Source organism: Lolium perenne, chromosome 5 (genome assembly GCF_019359855.2).
Source record: "Lolium perenne isolate Kyuss_39 chromosome 5, Kyuss_2.0, whole genome shotgun sequence".
NCBI lineage: Eukaryota > Viridiplantae > Streptophyta > Magnoliopsida > Poales > Poaceae > Lolium > Lolium perenne.
The window spans coordinates 46,609,502-46,622,583 of NC_067248.2; positions in this window are offsets into that span (position 1 = coordinate 46,609,502).

A 13,082-nucleotide genomic window follows, 5' to 3' on the forward strand; every position below is an offset into this window, starting at 1 on the left:
CTCGTTAGAGATATCAACGGACACCTCGTCGAAGACCTCGTAGCAAAATATTTATACTACAGTAGCGAAACCGCAGAACAATTGTAGTAAAAAAAAGATCGTAGCATCATTGCGGTTCTGGGAGGTCACCAATGAGATCCGTGTAGCACTGTTGCTTGCTACTTGCAGCACCAGAGTTGAACGGTGGTAGCACCCGCACGCTTCATTGGTAGCACTCGGGCTCTTCATTGGTAGCATAATTGCTAACGAAAGGTAGCAACGCCAAAGACGGACGGTAGCACCGATCTCTTCCCATATGGTAGCATCAACGCGCACCACTTGTAGCAACACCCTATAGACTCGTAGCATCGCCCGTGATGACGCGTCTCACTTGCAACTAGCACCACCAACATCTCTCGCGAGTTCTTGATCACCAGCTCCACCACCTCCACTGGCAACACCTCCACCGGCAGGACCTCAATCTCTAGCTCCACCACAGGTGCGGGCAGCACCACCACCATTGGAGAGATCTTGAATCGATCTTGTGGCTTGAGACGATGCCCATTGGTAGATAACAAAGTGAACGGAGCTGGAGGAGGCATCCATGTGCAACGACGACCACGAACCACACAACATCATCTCATGTGCGCTCGTGGGACCCCAAATCCAGTTAGGCTTGCGAAGTGGAGGGTGTGGAGGGCGATACACATCTTAACGAGGTAGTGCCGGTGGCCAGGTGCCTCGTGCTGATGAAGGTGGCGGCATGCGGCGGGTGAGTTCACATAGGTGGATGACAAGGTGACATGTCCTCATGTGGCGACGCGGCGTGCTCACGGAAATGGAAGGCGAAGGCCTGGTGAGCTCGCGGGGGCTGAGGCCTGATACGTCCAAAACGTATCTACTTTCCCGAACACTTTTGCTATTGTTTTGCCTCTAATTTGTGTATTTTGAATACAACTAACACGGACTAACGCTGTTTTCAGCAGAATTGCTCTGGTGTCTCGTTTTTGTGCAGAAATTCAACTTTCAGGAAAATCCTCAGAATTTATGTCAAAGGGCTTATTTTTCCAGAAGAATCACGGAGCCAGGAGGGCAGGCCTGGGGGAGGCCCAGGCCCCCCAGACACTAGGCCGGCACGGCCTGGGAGGGGGGCGCGCCGCCCTAGTGTGTGGCCGCCTCGGCTAGCCTCTGACGCCCCCCTTCGGACTACTTAAGGGTTTCGATCTAAAAACGCGAGACGGGAAGTCGAAGTCGCCAGAAACCATCCAGTACGTCGCCACCGTCGCGAAACTCCGTCTCGGGACCAGAAACTCCGTTCTGGCACTCCGCCGGGACGGGGAATTGGAGGGGATCATCGCCGCCATCACCACCGACGCCTCTCCATCGACCAGCCATGTTTCCCCCATCCATGTGTGAGTAATTCCCCCGCTTTAGGCTGAAGGGGATGGTAGGGATTGGATGAGATTGATCATGTAATAGTCACAAGATTGTTAGGGCATGGTGCCTAGTATCCGTAGATGTTACTTTTATGATATTGTTGCAACTTGTTATGCTTAATGCTTGTCACTAGGGCCCGAGTGCCATGATATCAGATCTGAACATGTTATTGTTTCATCATGATATGCATTGTTTTATGATCTTACCTGCAAGTTTTAGCTCAATGTCGCTTTTGGTCCATTGTAGCTAAAAATATCCCTTTTTTGCTTCATTGAAGTAAAAAAGTATTCGATTAAAAATAAGAAGAAAACGACGCCAGAGATCTCGTGGCAAAATATTGTGCTATTGTAGCAAACCCGATGTCGAGGGTGCTCCTCGGCAATGCCCTCCGATAGGGGCTTAGGGTTGATGGAATCCTGCAAGCTGACACGAGACATCGGTACACAGACAAGCGGGGAGAGCGATTTACCCAGGTTCGGGGCCCTCGATGAGGTAAAACCCTTACGTCCTGCCTGTCTGTTCTTTGATGATGATGAAAACAGTTTACAATGGGGTGCCGAATAGTTCGGCTGAGATCTCACCGAGATGCTAGTTGCTAGGGTAACCTAGTTCTAAACTTCTGCTGGCTATCGTTACTAAGATTGATTGTGTCCTTCGGCAGCCCCTCTCCTGGCCTTTATATAGGAGGCCAGGTCTCAAGGGTCCTAACCGAGGACGACTAGGTTTACAATAGTTTAGATCCAATCTTTCCTTGTTTGTTCGCTTCCTCGTCTTGCCCATCAAGGAATCTTCTGATGCACCGACCTAGTGGCCCATCTCGCCCTCTGGTAGCTTCATGGGCCTCCAACTTGTCAATACCAGATAGGGCAATACTGGTTACCCGAAGGGTAATGCCCACGTCAGTAGCCCCCGAGTGTCTAGCCGAAAATAATTCGGGTAGAGACTAATGCATGTTTTCTCCTGACATTCTTCTCCTTCATTGCTCTTGTTCACCGTGATTATGCTTCATCTCCTTCTTATCGGGTGCGCATCAGCGCTCCCGATGGGAGTAGCCCTCGAGTCTAGGTACGGATGCTTGCAGTCCGTGCATAGACTCAAGTTGTACTACTCAAATACTTTCCTCTGCCGAGGTCTTCATAAATCATCCGATATTTTTTCTTTATGCAAAGGATAATGAGTAACGTGCCCAACTGTTGTTTGGTTAACTGCCGATGGCAAAACACCGTTACCCTACAGAATCAAGTCCCCGGGCATGATCCTAGAGTGCAAAAAGTTTCTATCAGGTATGCATCACGAGCTCCCGATGGGAGTAACAGCCCCCGAGTATCTGGGTGCGAGCGCTTTGCAACCGAGTGCTGACTCAAACTTTCTTTCTTCGACTGCTCATTCTGTCGAGTCCTCATTTTATCGGGTGCGCGTCAGCGCTCCCGATGGGAGTAGCCCCAGAGTCTAGGTACGGATGCTTGCAATCCGTGCATAGACTCAAGTCTTTCATCCGATGACTTTTTACGCTTCCTTCGAATGCTTTCAAATCATGACGTCGTTGATGACGTGTAACTGCTGTAGGTTGATTTGACGGGTCCATCATGACGAGCTAGTCCTAGCCCTGTCCAATCAATGTTTTAGGGCTTGACCGTGTAACGACCGAGGTGGTTCCTCGATTCTCGCGCAATCGTGGGCGTAGTGGGCCGTCAGTTCTTTCCCTTCCTTAAGCGCCACGTGCTTACTCTAGCTTTTCCTCAAAGTTCCCAATTTTCTCCACAGTTATCGCAGCATCTCCTTGATGGCGTGTAACTCACACGTTCGTTGGGAACCCCAAGAGGAAGGTATGATGCGCACAGCAGCAAGTTTTGCCTCAGAAAGAAACCAAGGTTTATCGAACCAGGAGGAGCCAAGAAGCACGTTGAAGGTTGATGGTGGCGAAATGTGATGCGGCGCAACACCAGGGATTCCGGCGCCAACGTGGAACCTGCACAACACAACCCAAGTACTTTGCCCCAACGAAACAGTGAGGTTGTCAATCTCACCGGCTTGCTGTAACAAAGGATTAACCGTATTGTGTGGAAGATGATTGTTTGCAAGAAAACAGTAAAACAAGTATTGCAGTAGATTGTATGCTATGTAAAGAATAGGACCGGGGTCCACAGTTCACTAGAGGTGTCTCTCCCATAAGATAAAAGCATGTTGGGTGAACAAATTACAGTCGGGCAATTGACAAATAGAGAAGGGCATAACAATGCATATACATGATATGATAAATATAGTGACATTTAATCCGGGCATTACGACAAAGTACATAGACCGCCATCCAACTACATCTATGCCTAAAAAGTCCACCTTCAAGTTATCATCCGAACCCCATTCAGTATTAAGTTGCAAAGCAACAGACAATTGCATTAAGTATGGTGCGTAATGTAATCGACAACTACATCCTTAGACATAGAATCAATGTTTTATCCCTAGTGGCAACAACACATCACAACCTTAGAACTTTCTGTCACTGTCCCAGGTGTCAATGAAGGCATGAACCCACTATCGAGCATAAATACTCCCTCTTGGAGTTAAGAGTAAAAACTTGGCCAGAGCCTCTACTAATAACGGAGAGCATGCAAGATCATAAACAACACATAAACAATAGATTGATAATCACCATAACATAGTATTCTCTATCCATCGGATCCCGACAAACACAACATATAGTATTACAGATAGATGATCTTGATCATGTTAGGCAGCTCACAAGATCCAACAATGAAGCACAATTAGGAGAAGACGACCGACCCATAGTCCAGGGGTGAACTACTCACTCATCACTCCGGAGGCGATCATGGCGATGAAGAGTCCTCCGGGAGATGAATCCCCTCTCCGGCAGGGCGCCGGAGGCGATCTCCTGAATCCCCCGAGATGGGATTCGCGGCGGCGGCGTCTCTGGAAGGTTTTCCGTATCGTGGCTCTCGGTACTGGGGGTTTCGCGACGGAGGCTATAAGTAGGCGAAAGGGCAGGTCAAGAGGCGGCACGAGGGGCCCAGGGGACAGGGTGGCGCGGCCAGGGCCTGGGCCGCGCCGCCCTATCACCTGGCCACCTCGTGGCCCCACTTCGACTCCCCTTCGGTCTTTTGGAAGCTTCGTGCAAAAATAGGACCCTGGGCGGTGATTTCGTCCAATTCCGAGAATATTTCCTTACTAGGATTTCTGAAACCAAAAACAGCAGAAAACAGCAACTGGCTCTTCGGCATCTTGTTAATAGGTTAGTTCCAGAAAATGCGTAAATACGACAAATAATGTGCATAAAACATGTAGGTATCATCAATAAAGTAGCATGGAACATAAGAAATTATCGATACGTTGGAGACGTATCAGCATCCCCAAGCTTAGTTCTGCTCGTCCCGAGCAGGTAAAACGATAACAAAGATAATTTCTGAAGTGATATGCCATCATAATCTTGATCATACTATTTGTAAACATATGTAATGAATGCAGCGATCAAAACAATGGTAATGACATGAGTAAACAAGTGAATCATAAAGCAAAGACTTTTCATGAATAGTACTTCAAGACAAGCATCAATAAGTCTTGCATAAGAGTTAACTCATAAAGCAATAAATCAAAGTAAAGGTATTGAAGCAACACAAAGGAAGATTAAGTTTCAGCTGTTGCTTTCAACTTATAACATGTATATCTCATGGATAGTGTCAACATAAAGTAATATAACAAGTGCAATATGCAAGTATGTAGGAATCAATGCACAGTTCACACAAGTGTTTGCTTCTTAAGGTGGAGAGAGATAGGTAAACTGACTCAACAATAAAAGTAAAAGAAAGGTCCTTCAAAGAGGAAAGCATCGATTGCTGTATTTGTGCTAGAGCTTTTATTTTGAAAACATGAAACAATTTTGTCAACGGTAGTAATAAAGCATATGAGTTATGTAAATTATATCTTACAAGTTGCAAGCCTCATGCATAGTATACTAATAGTGCCCGCACCTTGTCCTACTTAGCTTGGACTACCGGATCTTTGCAATGCCATGTTTCAACCAAGTGTCACAAAGGGGTACCTCCATGCCGCCTGTACAAAGGTCTAAGGAGAAAGCTCGCATTTTGGATTTCTCGCTTTTGATTATTCTCAACTTAGACATCCATACCGGGACAACATGGACAACAGATAATGGACTCCTCTTTAATGCATAGGCATGTAGCAACAATTATTATTCTCATATGAGATTGAGGATATATGTCCAAAACTGAAACTTCAACCATGATTCATGGCTTTAGTTAGCGGCCCAATGTTCTTCTCTAACAATTTGCATGCTCAAATCATTAAGGTGATAGATCCTTCAGACAAGACGGACATGCATAGCAACTCACATGATATTCAACAATAGTTGATGGCGTTCCCCAGAAGCATGGTTATCGCACAACAAGCAACTTAATAAAAGATAAAGTGCATAAGTACATATTCAATACTACGATAGTTTTTAAGGCTATTTTGTCCCATGAGCTATATATTGCAAAGGTGAATGATGGAATTTTAAAGGTAGCACTCAAGCAATTTACTTTGGAATGGCGGAGAAATACCATGTAGTAGGTAGGTATAGTGGACACAAATGGCATAGTAGTTGGCTCAAGGATTTTGGATGCATGAGAAGTATTCCCTCTCGATACAAGGTTTAGGCTAGCAAGGTTATTTGAAGCAAACTCAAGGATGAACCGGTGCAGCAAAACTCACATAAAATACATATTGTAAACATTATAAGACTCTACACCGTCTTCCTTGTTGTTCAAAACTCAATACTAGATATTATCTAGACCTTAGAGAGACCAAATATGCAAATCAAATTTTAGCAAGCTCTATGTATTTCTTCATTAATGGGTGCAAAGTATATGATGCAAGAGCTTAAACATGAGCACAACAATTGCCAAGTATCACATTATCCAAGACATTTTAGAATTACTACATGTAGCATTTTCCAATTCCAACCATATAACAATTTAACGAAGAAGAAACTTCGCCTTGAACATTATGAGTAAAGCCTAAGGACATATTTGTCCATATGCAACAGCAGAGCATGTCTCTCTCCCACAAAGTGAATGCTAGGATCCATTTTATTCAAACAAAAACAAAAACAAAAACAAACCGACGCTCCAAGTAAAGAACACAAGATGTGATTGAATAAAAATATAGTTTCAGGGGAGGAACCTGATGATGTTGTCGATGAAGAAGGGGATGCCTTGGGCATCCCCAAGCTTAGACGCTTGAGTCTTCTTAAAATATGCAGGGGTGAACCACGGGGGCATCCCCAAGCTTAGAGCTTTCACACCTCTTGATCATAGTATATCATACTCCTCTCTTGACCCTTGAAAACTTCCTTCACACCAAACTTCAAGCAAACTCATTAGAGGGTTAGTGCATAATTAATAATTCTCATATTCAGAGGTGACACAAACATTCTTTACACTTCTGGACATTGCACAAAGCTACTGGACATTAATGGATCAAAGAAATTCATCCAACATAGCAAAAGAGGCAATGCGAAATAAAAGGCAGAATCTGTCAAAAACAGAACAGTTCGTAAAGACGAATTTTAAAGTGGCACCAGACTTGCTCAAATGGAAAAACTTAAAACTAATGAAAGTTGCGTACATATCTGAGGATCACGCTCGTAAATTGGCAGATTTTTTCGAATTTTCTACAGAGACTTGTGCCCAGATTCGTGACAGACAGCAATGTTGTTTCTGCGCAGCGATCCCAAATATAACATCAACTTTAACATAGAAACTTTACTTGGCACAAAAACATGATAAGGAGAGGTTGCTACAGTAGTAAACAACTTCCAAGACTCAAATATAAAACAAAGTACTGTAGTAAAAACATGGGTTGTCTCCCATAAGTGCTTTTCTTTAACGCCTTTCAGCTAGGCGCAGAAAGTGCAAATCAAGTAACATCGAGAGTAGAAGCATCAACATCATAACTTGTTCTAATAATAGAATCAAAAGGCAACTTCATTCTCTTTCTAGGGAAGTGTTCCATACCTTTCTTGAGAGGAATTGATATTTAATATTACCTTCCCTCATATCAATAACAGCACTAACAGTTCGAAGAAAAGGTCTTCCCAACACAATAGGACAAGATGCATTGCATTCGATATCCAAGACAACAAAATCAACGGGGACAAGGTTATTGTTAACCGTAATGCGCACATTATCAATCCTCGCCAAAGGTTTCTTTTTAACATTATCGGCAAGATTAACATCCAAATAACAATTCTTCAATGGTGGCAAGTCAAGCATATCATAAATCTTTTTAGGCATAACAGAAATACTTGCACCAAGATCACATAAAGCATTACATTCAAAGTCATTGAATTTCATTTTAATGATGGGCTCCCAACCATCTTCTAACTTTCTAGGAATAGAAGTTTCAAGTTTTAGTTTCTCTTCTCTAGCTTTTATGAGAGCATTTGTAATATGTTTTGTAAAGGCTAAATTTATAGCACTAGCATTAGGACTTTTAGCAAGTTTTTGTAAGAACTTTATAACTTCAGAGATGTGGCAATCATCAAAATCTAAATCATTATGAGCTACAGCAATGGGATCATTGTTCCCAAGGTTGGAAAAAATTTCAGCAGTTTTATCACAAGCAGTTTCAGCAGTTTTAGCAATTTCAGGCAGTTTTGTACGCTTTGCACTAGGAGTAGAAACATTACCAACACCAATTATTTTACCATTGATAGTAGGAGGTGCAGCAACATGTGAATCATTATCATTACTAATGGTGGTAATAGTCCAAACTTTAGCTACATTATTCTCTTTAGCTAGTTTTTCATTTTCTTCTCTATCCCACCTAGCACGCAATTCAGCCATTAATCTTATATTCTCATTAATTCTAACTTGGATGGAATTTGCTGTAGTAGTAATCTTATTATCAATATCATTATTAGGCATCAATTTTAAAAGATTAACATCAGAGGCAAGTCTATCAACTCTAGAAGCAATAATATCAATTTTATCAAGCTTTTCGTCAACAGATTTGTTAAAAGCAGTTTGTGTACTAATAAATTCTTTAAGCATAGCTTCAAGACCAGAGGGTACACTCCTATTATTATTGTAAGAATTCCCATAAGAATTACCATAACCATTACCATTAGCAGAAGGATATGGCCTATAGTTATTACCAGAGTTGTTCCTATAAGCATTGTTGTTGAAATTATTATTTTTAATGAAATTCACATCAACATTTTCTTCTTGAGCAACCAATGAAGCTAAAGGAACATTATTTGGATCAACATTAGATCTACCATTCACAAGCATAGACATAATCACATCAATCTTATCACTCAAGGAAGAGGTTTCTTCAACAGAATTTACCTTCTTACCTTGTGGAGCTCTTTCCGTGTGCCATTCAGAGTAATTTATCATCATATCATCAAGAAGCTTTGTAGCCGCCCCCAAAGTGATGGACATAAAGGTACCTCCAGCAGCTGAATCCAATAAATTCCTAGAAGAAAAATTTAGTCCTGCATAGAAGGTTTGGATGATCATCCAAGTAGTCAGTCCATGGGTTGGGCAATTCTTTACCAAAGTTTTCATTCTCTCCCATGCTTGAGCAACATGTTCAGTATCTAATTGCTTAAAATTCATTATGCTACTTCTCAAAGATATAATTTTAGCGGGAGGATAATATCTACCAATAAAAGCATCCTTACATTTAGTCCATGAATCAATACTATTCTTAGGCAAAGATAGCAACCAATCTTTAGCTCTTCCTCTTAATGAGAAAGGAAACACTTTCAATTTAATAATATCACCATCTACATCCTTATACTTTTGCATTTCACAAAGTTCAACAAAATTATTAAGATGGGCAGCAGCATCATCAGAACTAACACCAGAAAATTGATCTCTCATAACCAGGTTCAGTAAAGCAGGTTTAATTTCAAGGAATTCTGCTGTAGTAGCAGGTGGAGCAATAGGTGTGCATAGGAAATCATTATTATTTGCATTTGTGAAGTCACACAACTTAGTATTTTCAGGGGTATTCATTTTAGCAACAGTAAATAAAGCAAACTAGATAAAGTAAATGCAAGTAACTAATTTTTTTGTGTTTTTGATATAGAGAGCAAGACAGTAAGTAAAGTAAAACTAGCAACTAATTTTTTTGTGTTTTGTTTAGGTGCAGCAAACAAAGTAGTAAATAAAATAAAGCAAGACAAAAACAAAGTAAAGAGATTGAGAAGTGGAGACTCCCCTTGCAGCGTGTCTTGATCTCCCCGGCAACGGTGCCAGAAAAGAGCTTGATGGCGTGTAACTCACACGTTCGTTGGGAACCCCAAGAGGAAGGTATGATGCGCACAGCAGCAAGTTTTCCCTCAGAAAGAAACCAAGGTTTATCGAACCAGGAGGAGCCAAGAAGCACGTTGAAGGTTGATGGTGGCGAAATGTGATGCGGCGCAACACCAGGGATTCCGGCGCCAACGTGGAACCTGCACAACACAACCCAAGTACTTTGCCCCAACGAAACAGTGAGGTTGTCAATCTCACCGGCTTGCTGTAACAAAGGATTAACCATATTGTGTGGAAGATGATTGTTTGCAAGAAAACAGTAAAACAAGTATTGCAGTAGATTGTATGCTATGTAAAGAATAGGACCGGGGTCCACAGTTCACTAGAGGTGTCTCTCCCATAAGATAAAAGCATGTTGGGTGAACAAATTACAGTCGGGCAATTGACAAATAGAGAAGGGCATAACAATGCATATACATGATATGATAAATATAGTGAGATTTAATCCGGGCATTACGACAAAGTACATAGACCGCCATCCAACTGCATCTATGCCTAAAAAGTCCACCTTCAGGTTATCATCCGAACCCCATTCAGTATTAAGTTGCAAAGCAACAGACAATTGCATTAAGTATGGTGCGTAATGTAATCGACAACTACATCCTTAGACATAGAATCAATGTTTTATCCCTAGTGGCAACAGCACATCACAACCTTAGAACTTTCTCGTCACCGTCCTGTGTCAATGAAGGCATGAACCCACTATCGAGCATAAATACTCGCTCTGGTAGTTATGATTAATAACTTGGCGTCAGCCTCTACTAATAACGGAGAGCATGCAAGATCATAAACAACACATAAACAATAGATTGATAATCACCATAACATAGTATTCTCTATCCATCGGATCCCGACAAACACAACATATAGTATTACAGATAGATGATCTTGATCATGTTAGGCAGCTCACAAGATCCAACAATGAAGCACAATTAGGAGAAGACGACCATCTAGCTACTGCTATGGACCCATAGTCCAGGGGTGAACTACTCACTCATCACTCCGGAGGCGATCATGGCGATGAAGAGTCCTCCGGGAGATGAATCCCCTCTCCAGCAGGGTGCCGGAGGCGATCTCCTGAATCCCCCGAGATGGGATTCGCGGCGGCGGCGTCTCTGGAAGGTTTTCCGTATCGTGGCTCTCGGTACTGGGGGTTTCGCGACGAAGGCTATAAGTAGGCGAATGGGCAGGTCAAGAGGCGGCACGAGGGGCCCAGGGGACAGGGTGGCGCGGCCAGGGCCTGGGCCGCGCCGCCCTATCACCTGGCCACCTCGTGGCCCCACTTCGACTCCCCTTCGGTCTTCTGGAAGCTTCGTGCAAAATTAGGACCCTGGGCGGTGATTTCGTCCAATTCCGAGAATATTTCCTTACTAGGATTTCTGAAACCAAAAACAGCAGAAAACAGCAACTGGCTCTTCGGCATCTTGTTAATAGGTTAGTTCCAGAAAATGCGTAAATACGACAAATAATGTGCATAAAACATGTAGGTATCATCAATAAAGTAGCATGGAACATAAGAAATTATCGATACGTTGGAGACGTATCACTCCTCATTCTCCCTCTTCTTCCTTCTTTCGCCATTGTTGCGCCGCCGCCACAGCTTCAATCTTCCTCAGATCTCGCGATGGTGAAGAAGAGGAATACCACCGCCGCTGCTAGCTCCACCAGCGAGGGCGCCGCCGCCAAGTCCTCCTCTTCCCTTTCGAAGGAGAGCGCTCCGAACGCCTCTCTCCCAGCTCCGGCGCCGCCAGCGCCGTCGGGCTCGATAGTCAAACCTGGGGATTGGGTGGCTTCAACCGTCACCAAGTGTGATGAAAAGAGGTCTCGAAGCTTAGGATTGATACCCTCCAACGCGGGAGATGTGATTCTTCCAGGTGCGATCTCTCGGCCTGATCCTCCTGCTGGATTTTCTGTGATATTCTTATCTTTTCTTCATCGAGGCCTTTCGCTCCCCACTCATGGATTCCTCCTCCATCTCTTGCGGACGTATGAAATTCAATTATGGCAACTTACCCCCAATTCAATCCTCCATGTTGCTGTGTTCATCACCCTTTGCGAGGCGTTCTTGGGTATTGAACCTCATTTCGGGCTGTGGAAGAAGATCTTCTATGTGAAAAGATACAGCAGTAGTAATGGATACTTTGTCACTGGAGGAGTAGGTTTTGTTGCTCGCTCAGAAGTTAATTACTTTAATTTCCCAATGAGAGAGTCCGTGCAAGGATGGAGGTTGAAATGGTTTTACGTTAGAGATTCTTCGTCACCCGAATGTCGACTCCCCTGCTATGCCGACGTTTCTGAAGCCAAGCCCAAGGACTCTTGGAAGAACATCCTCTCATCCGACGAAAGGGCCTCAACCGAAGAATTGTTTGCCAAATTCCTTCGAATCAAAGAAGCTGAAGGCCAAACTATGATTGTTACGGAGGTGGCAGCAGTTTTCCTGAAGCGCCGAATCCAACCAGTCATGGCCAGAGTTCACCCGATGGGGTTGTACTCAGGTCCCAAGGACGAGACCAGGATTAATGCCGCCGATCTATCAGAAAAAGAGTTGCTTGATGAAGTTCGTCGTCTTACTTCCTTCAACCAGGAAGATTCGATTCCGCTGATCTCTTCTTATGCTCTCCTTGACGTTGATCACCCACCATCAGGGGTACTTTCCCTTTTTCACGTCTCTTATTATAGTTCCTTGCTTAGTCGACATGACTATCTTTGTTCTTACTTGTCATTCTTCTTTGCCAGATCCCTATGGCTTCTGAAAATACACATGATTCACCGGATGATACTTCTGAGGGGAAAGGCTCCTCAATCCCCATAGATTCTCATACCATCGATCGAACAGGTTTAGAGGATAATCATAATGATCCAATGAATCTTGAAGTTGCCCATGCTGATCTTCCCTCCTCAGCCGATGACACTTGTATCGCAGATGGATCAGTGCGCAACATCAACGCTGATCGTGATACTTTTGTTGATGCAGCTGCGGATGGGGTCAAAGCTTCTCCTGCGAAGAGATCAACCGGCGGCTTTGCCGATGAAGATGATCTCTTCGACATGTAAGTAGTTCCCTCCTTAAAGTTATACTGTGCCTTTTTTTACCTTTCATACTCCTGTTATAATCACAGTCGACGGTTTACTTTTGCAGTGACGAAGGCTTTGTCGAGCCTCCCCTTAAAAAGGCCAAGTCTGATGCCGTTTCGCCGGTCGTGGTAGCTTCCGAAGCTTCGGCTCCTAAGGCTGCCCCCATGGCTCAAGCATCGACTGCGTCTTCCCTCTCTAAAGGGAAAGATATTTCTCAAACTGCTGCTACTGCGGCTCCTTTTTCTGTATGTC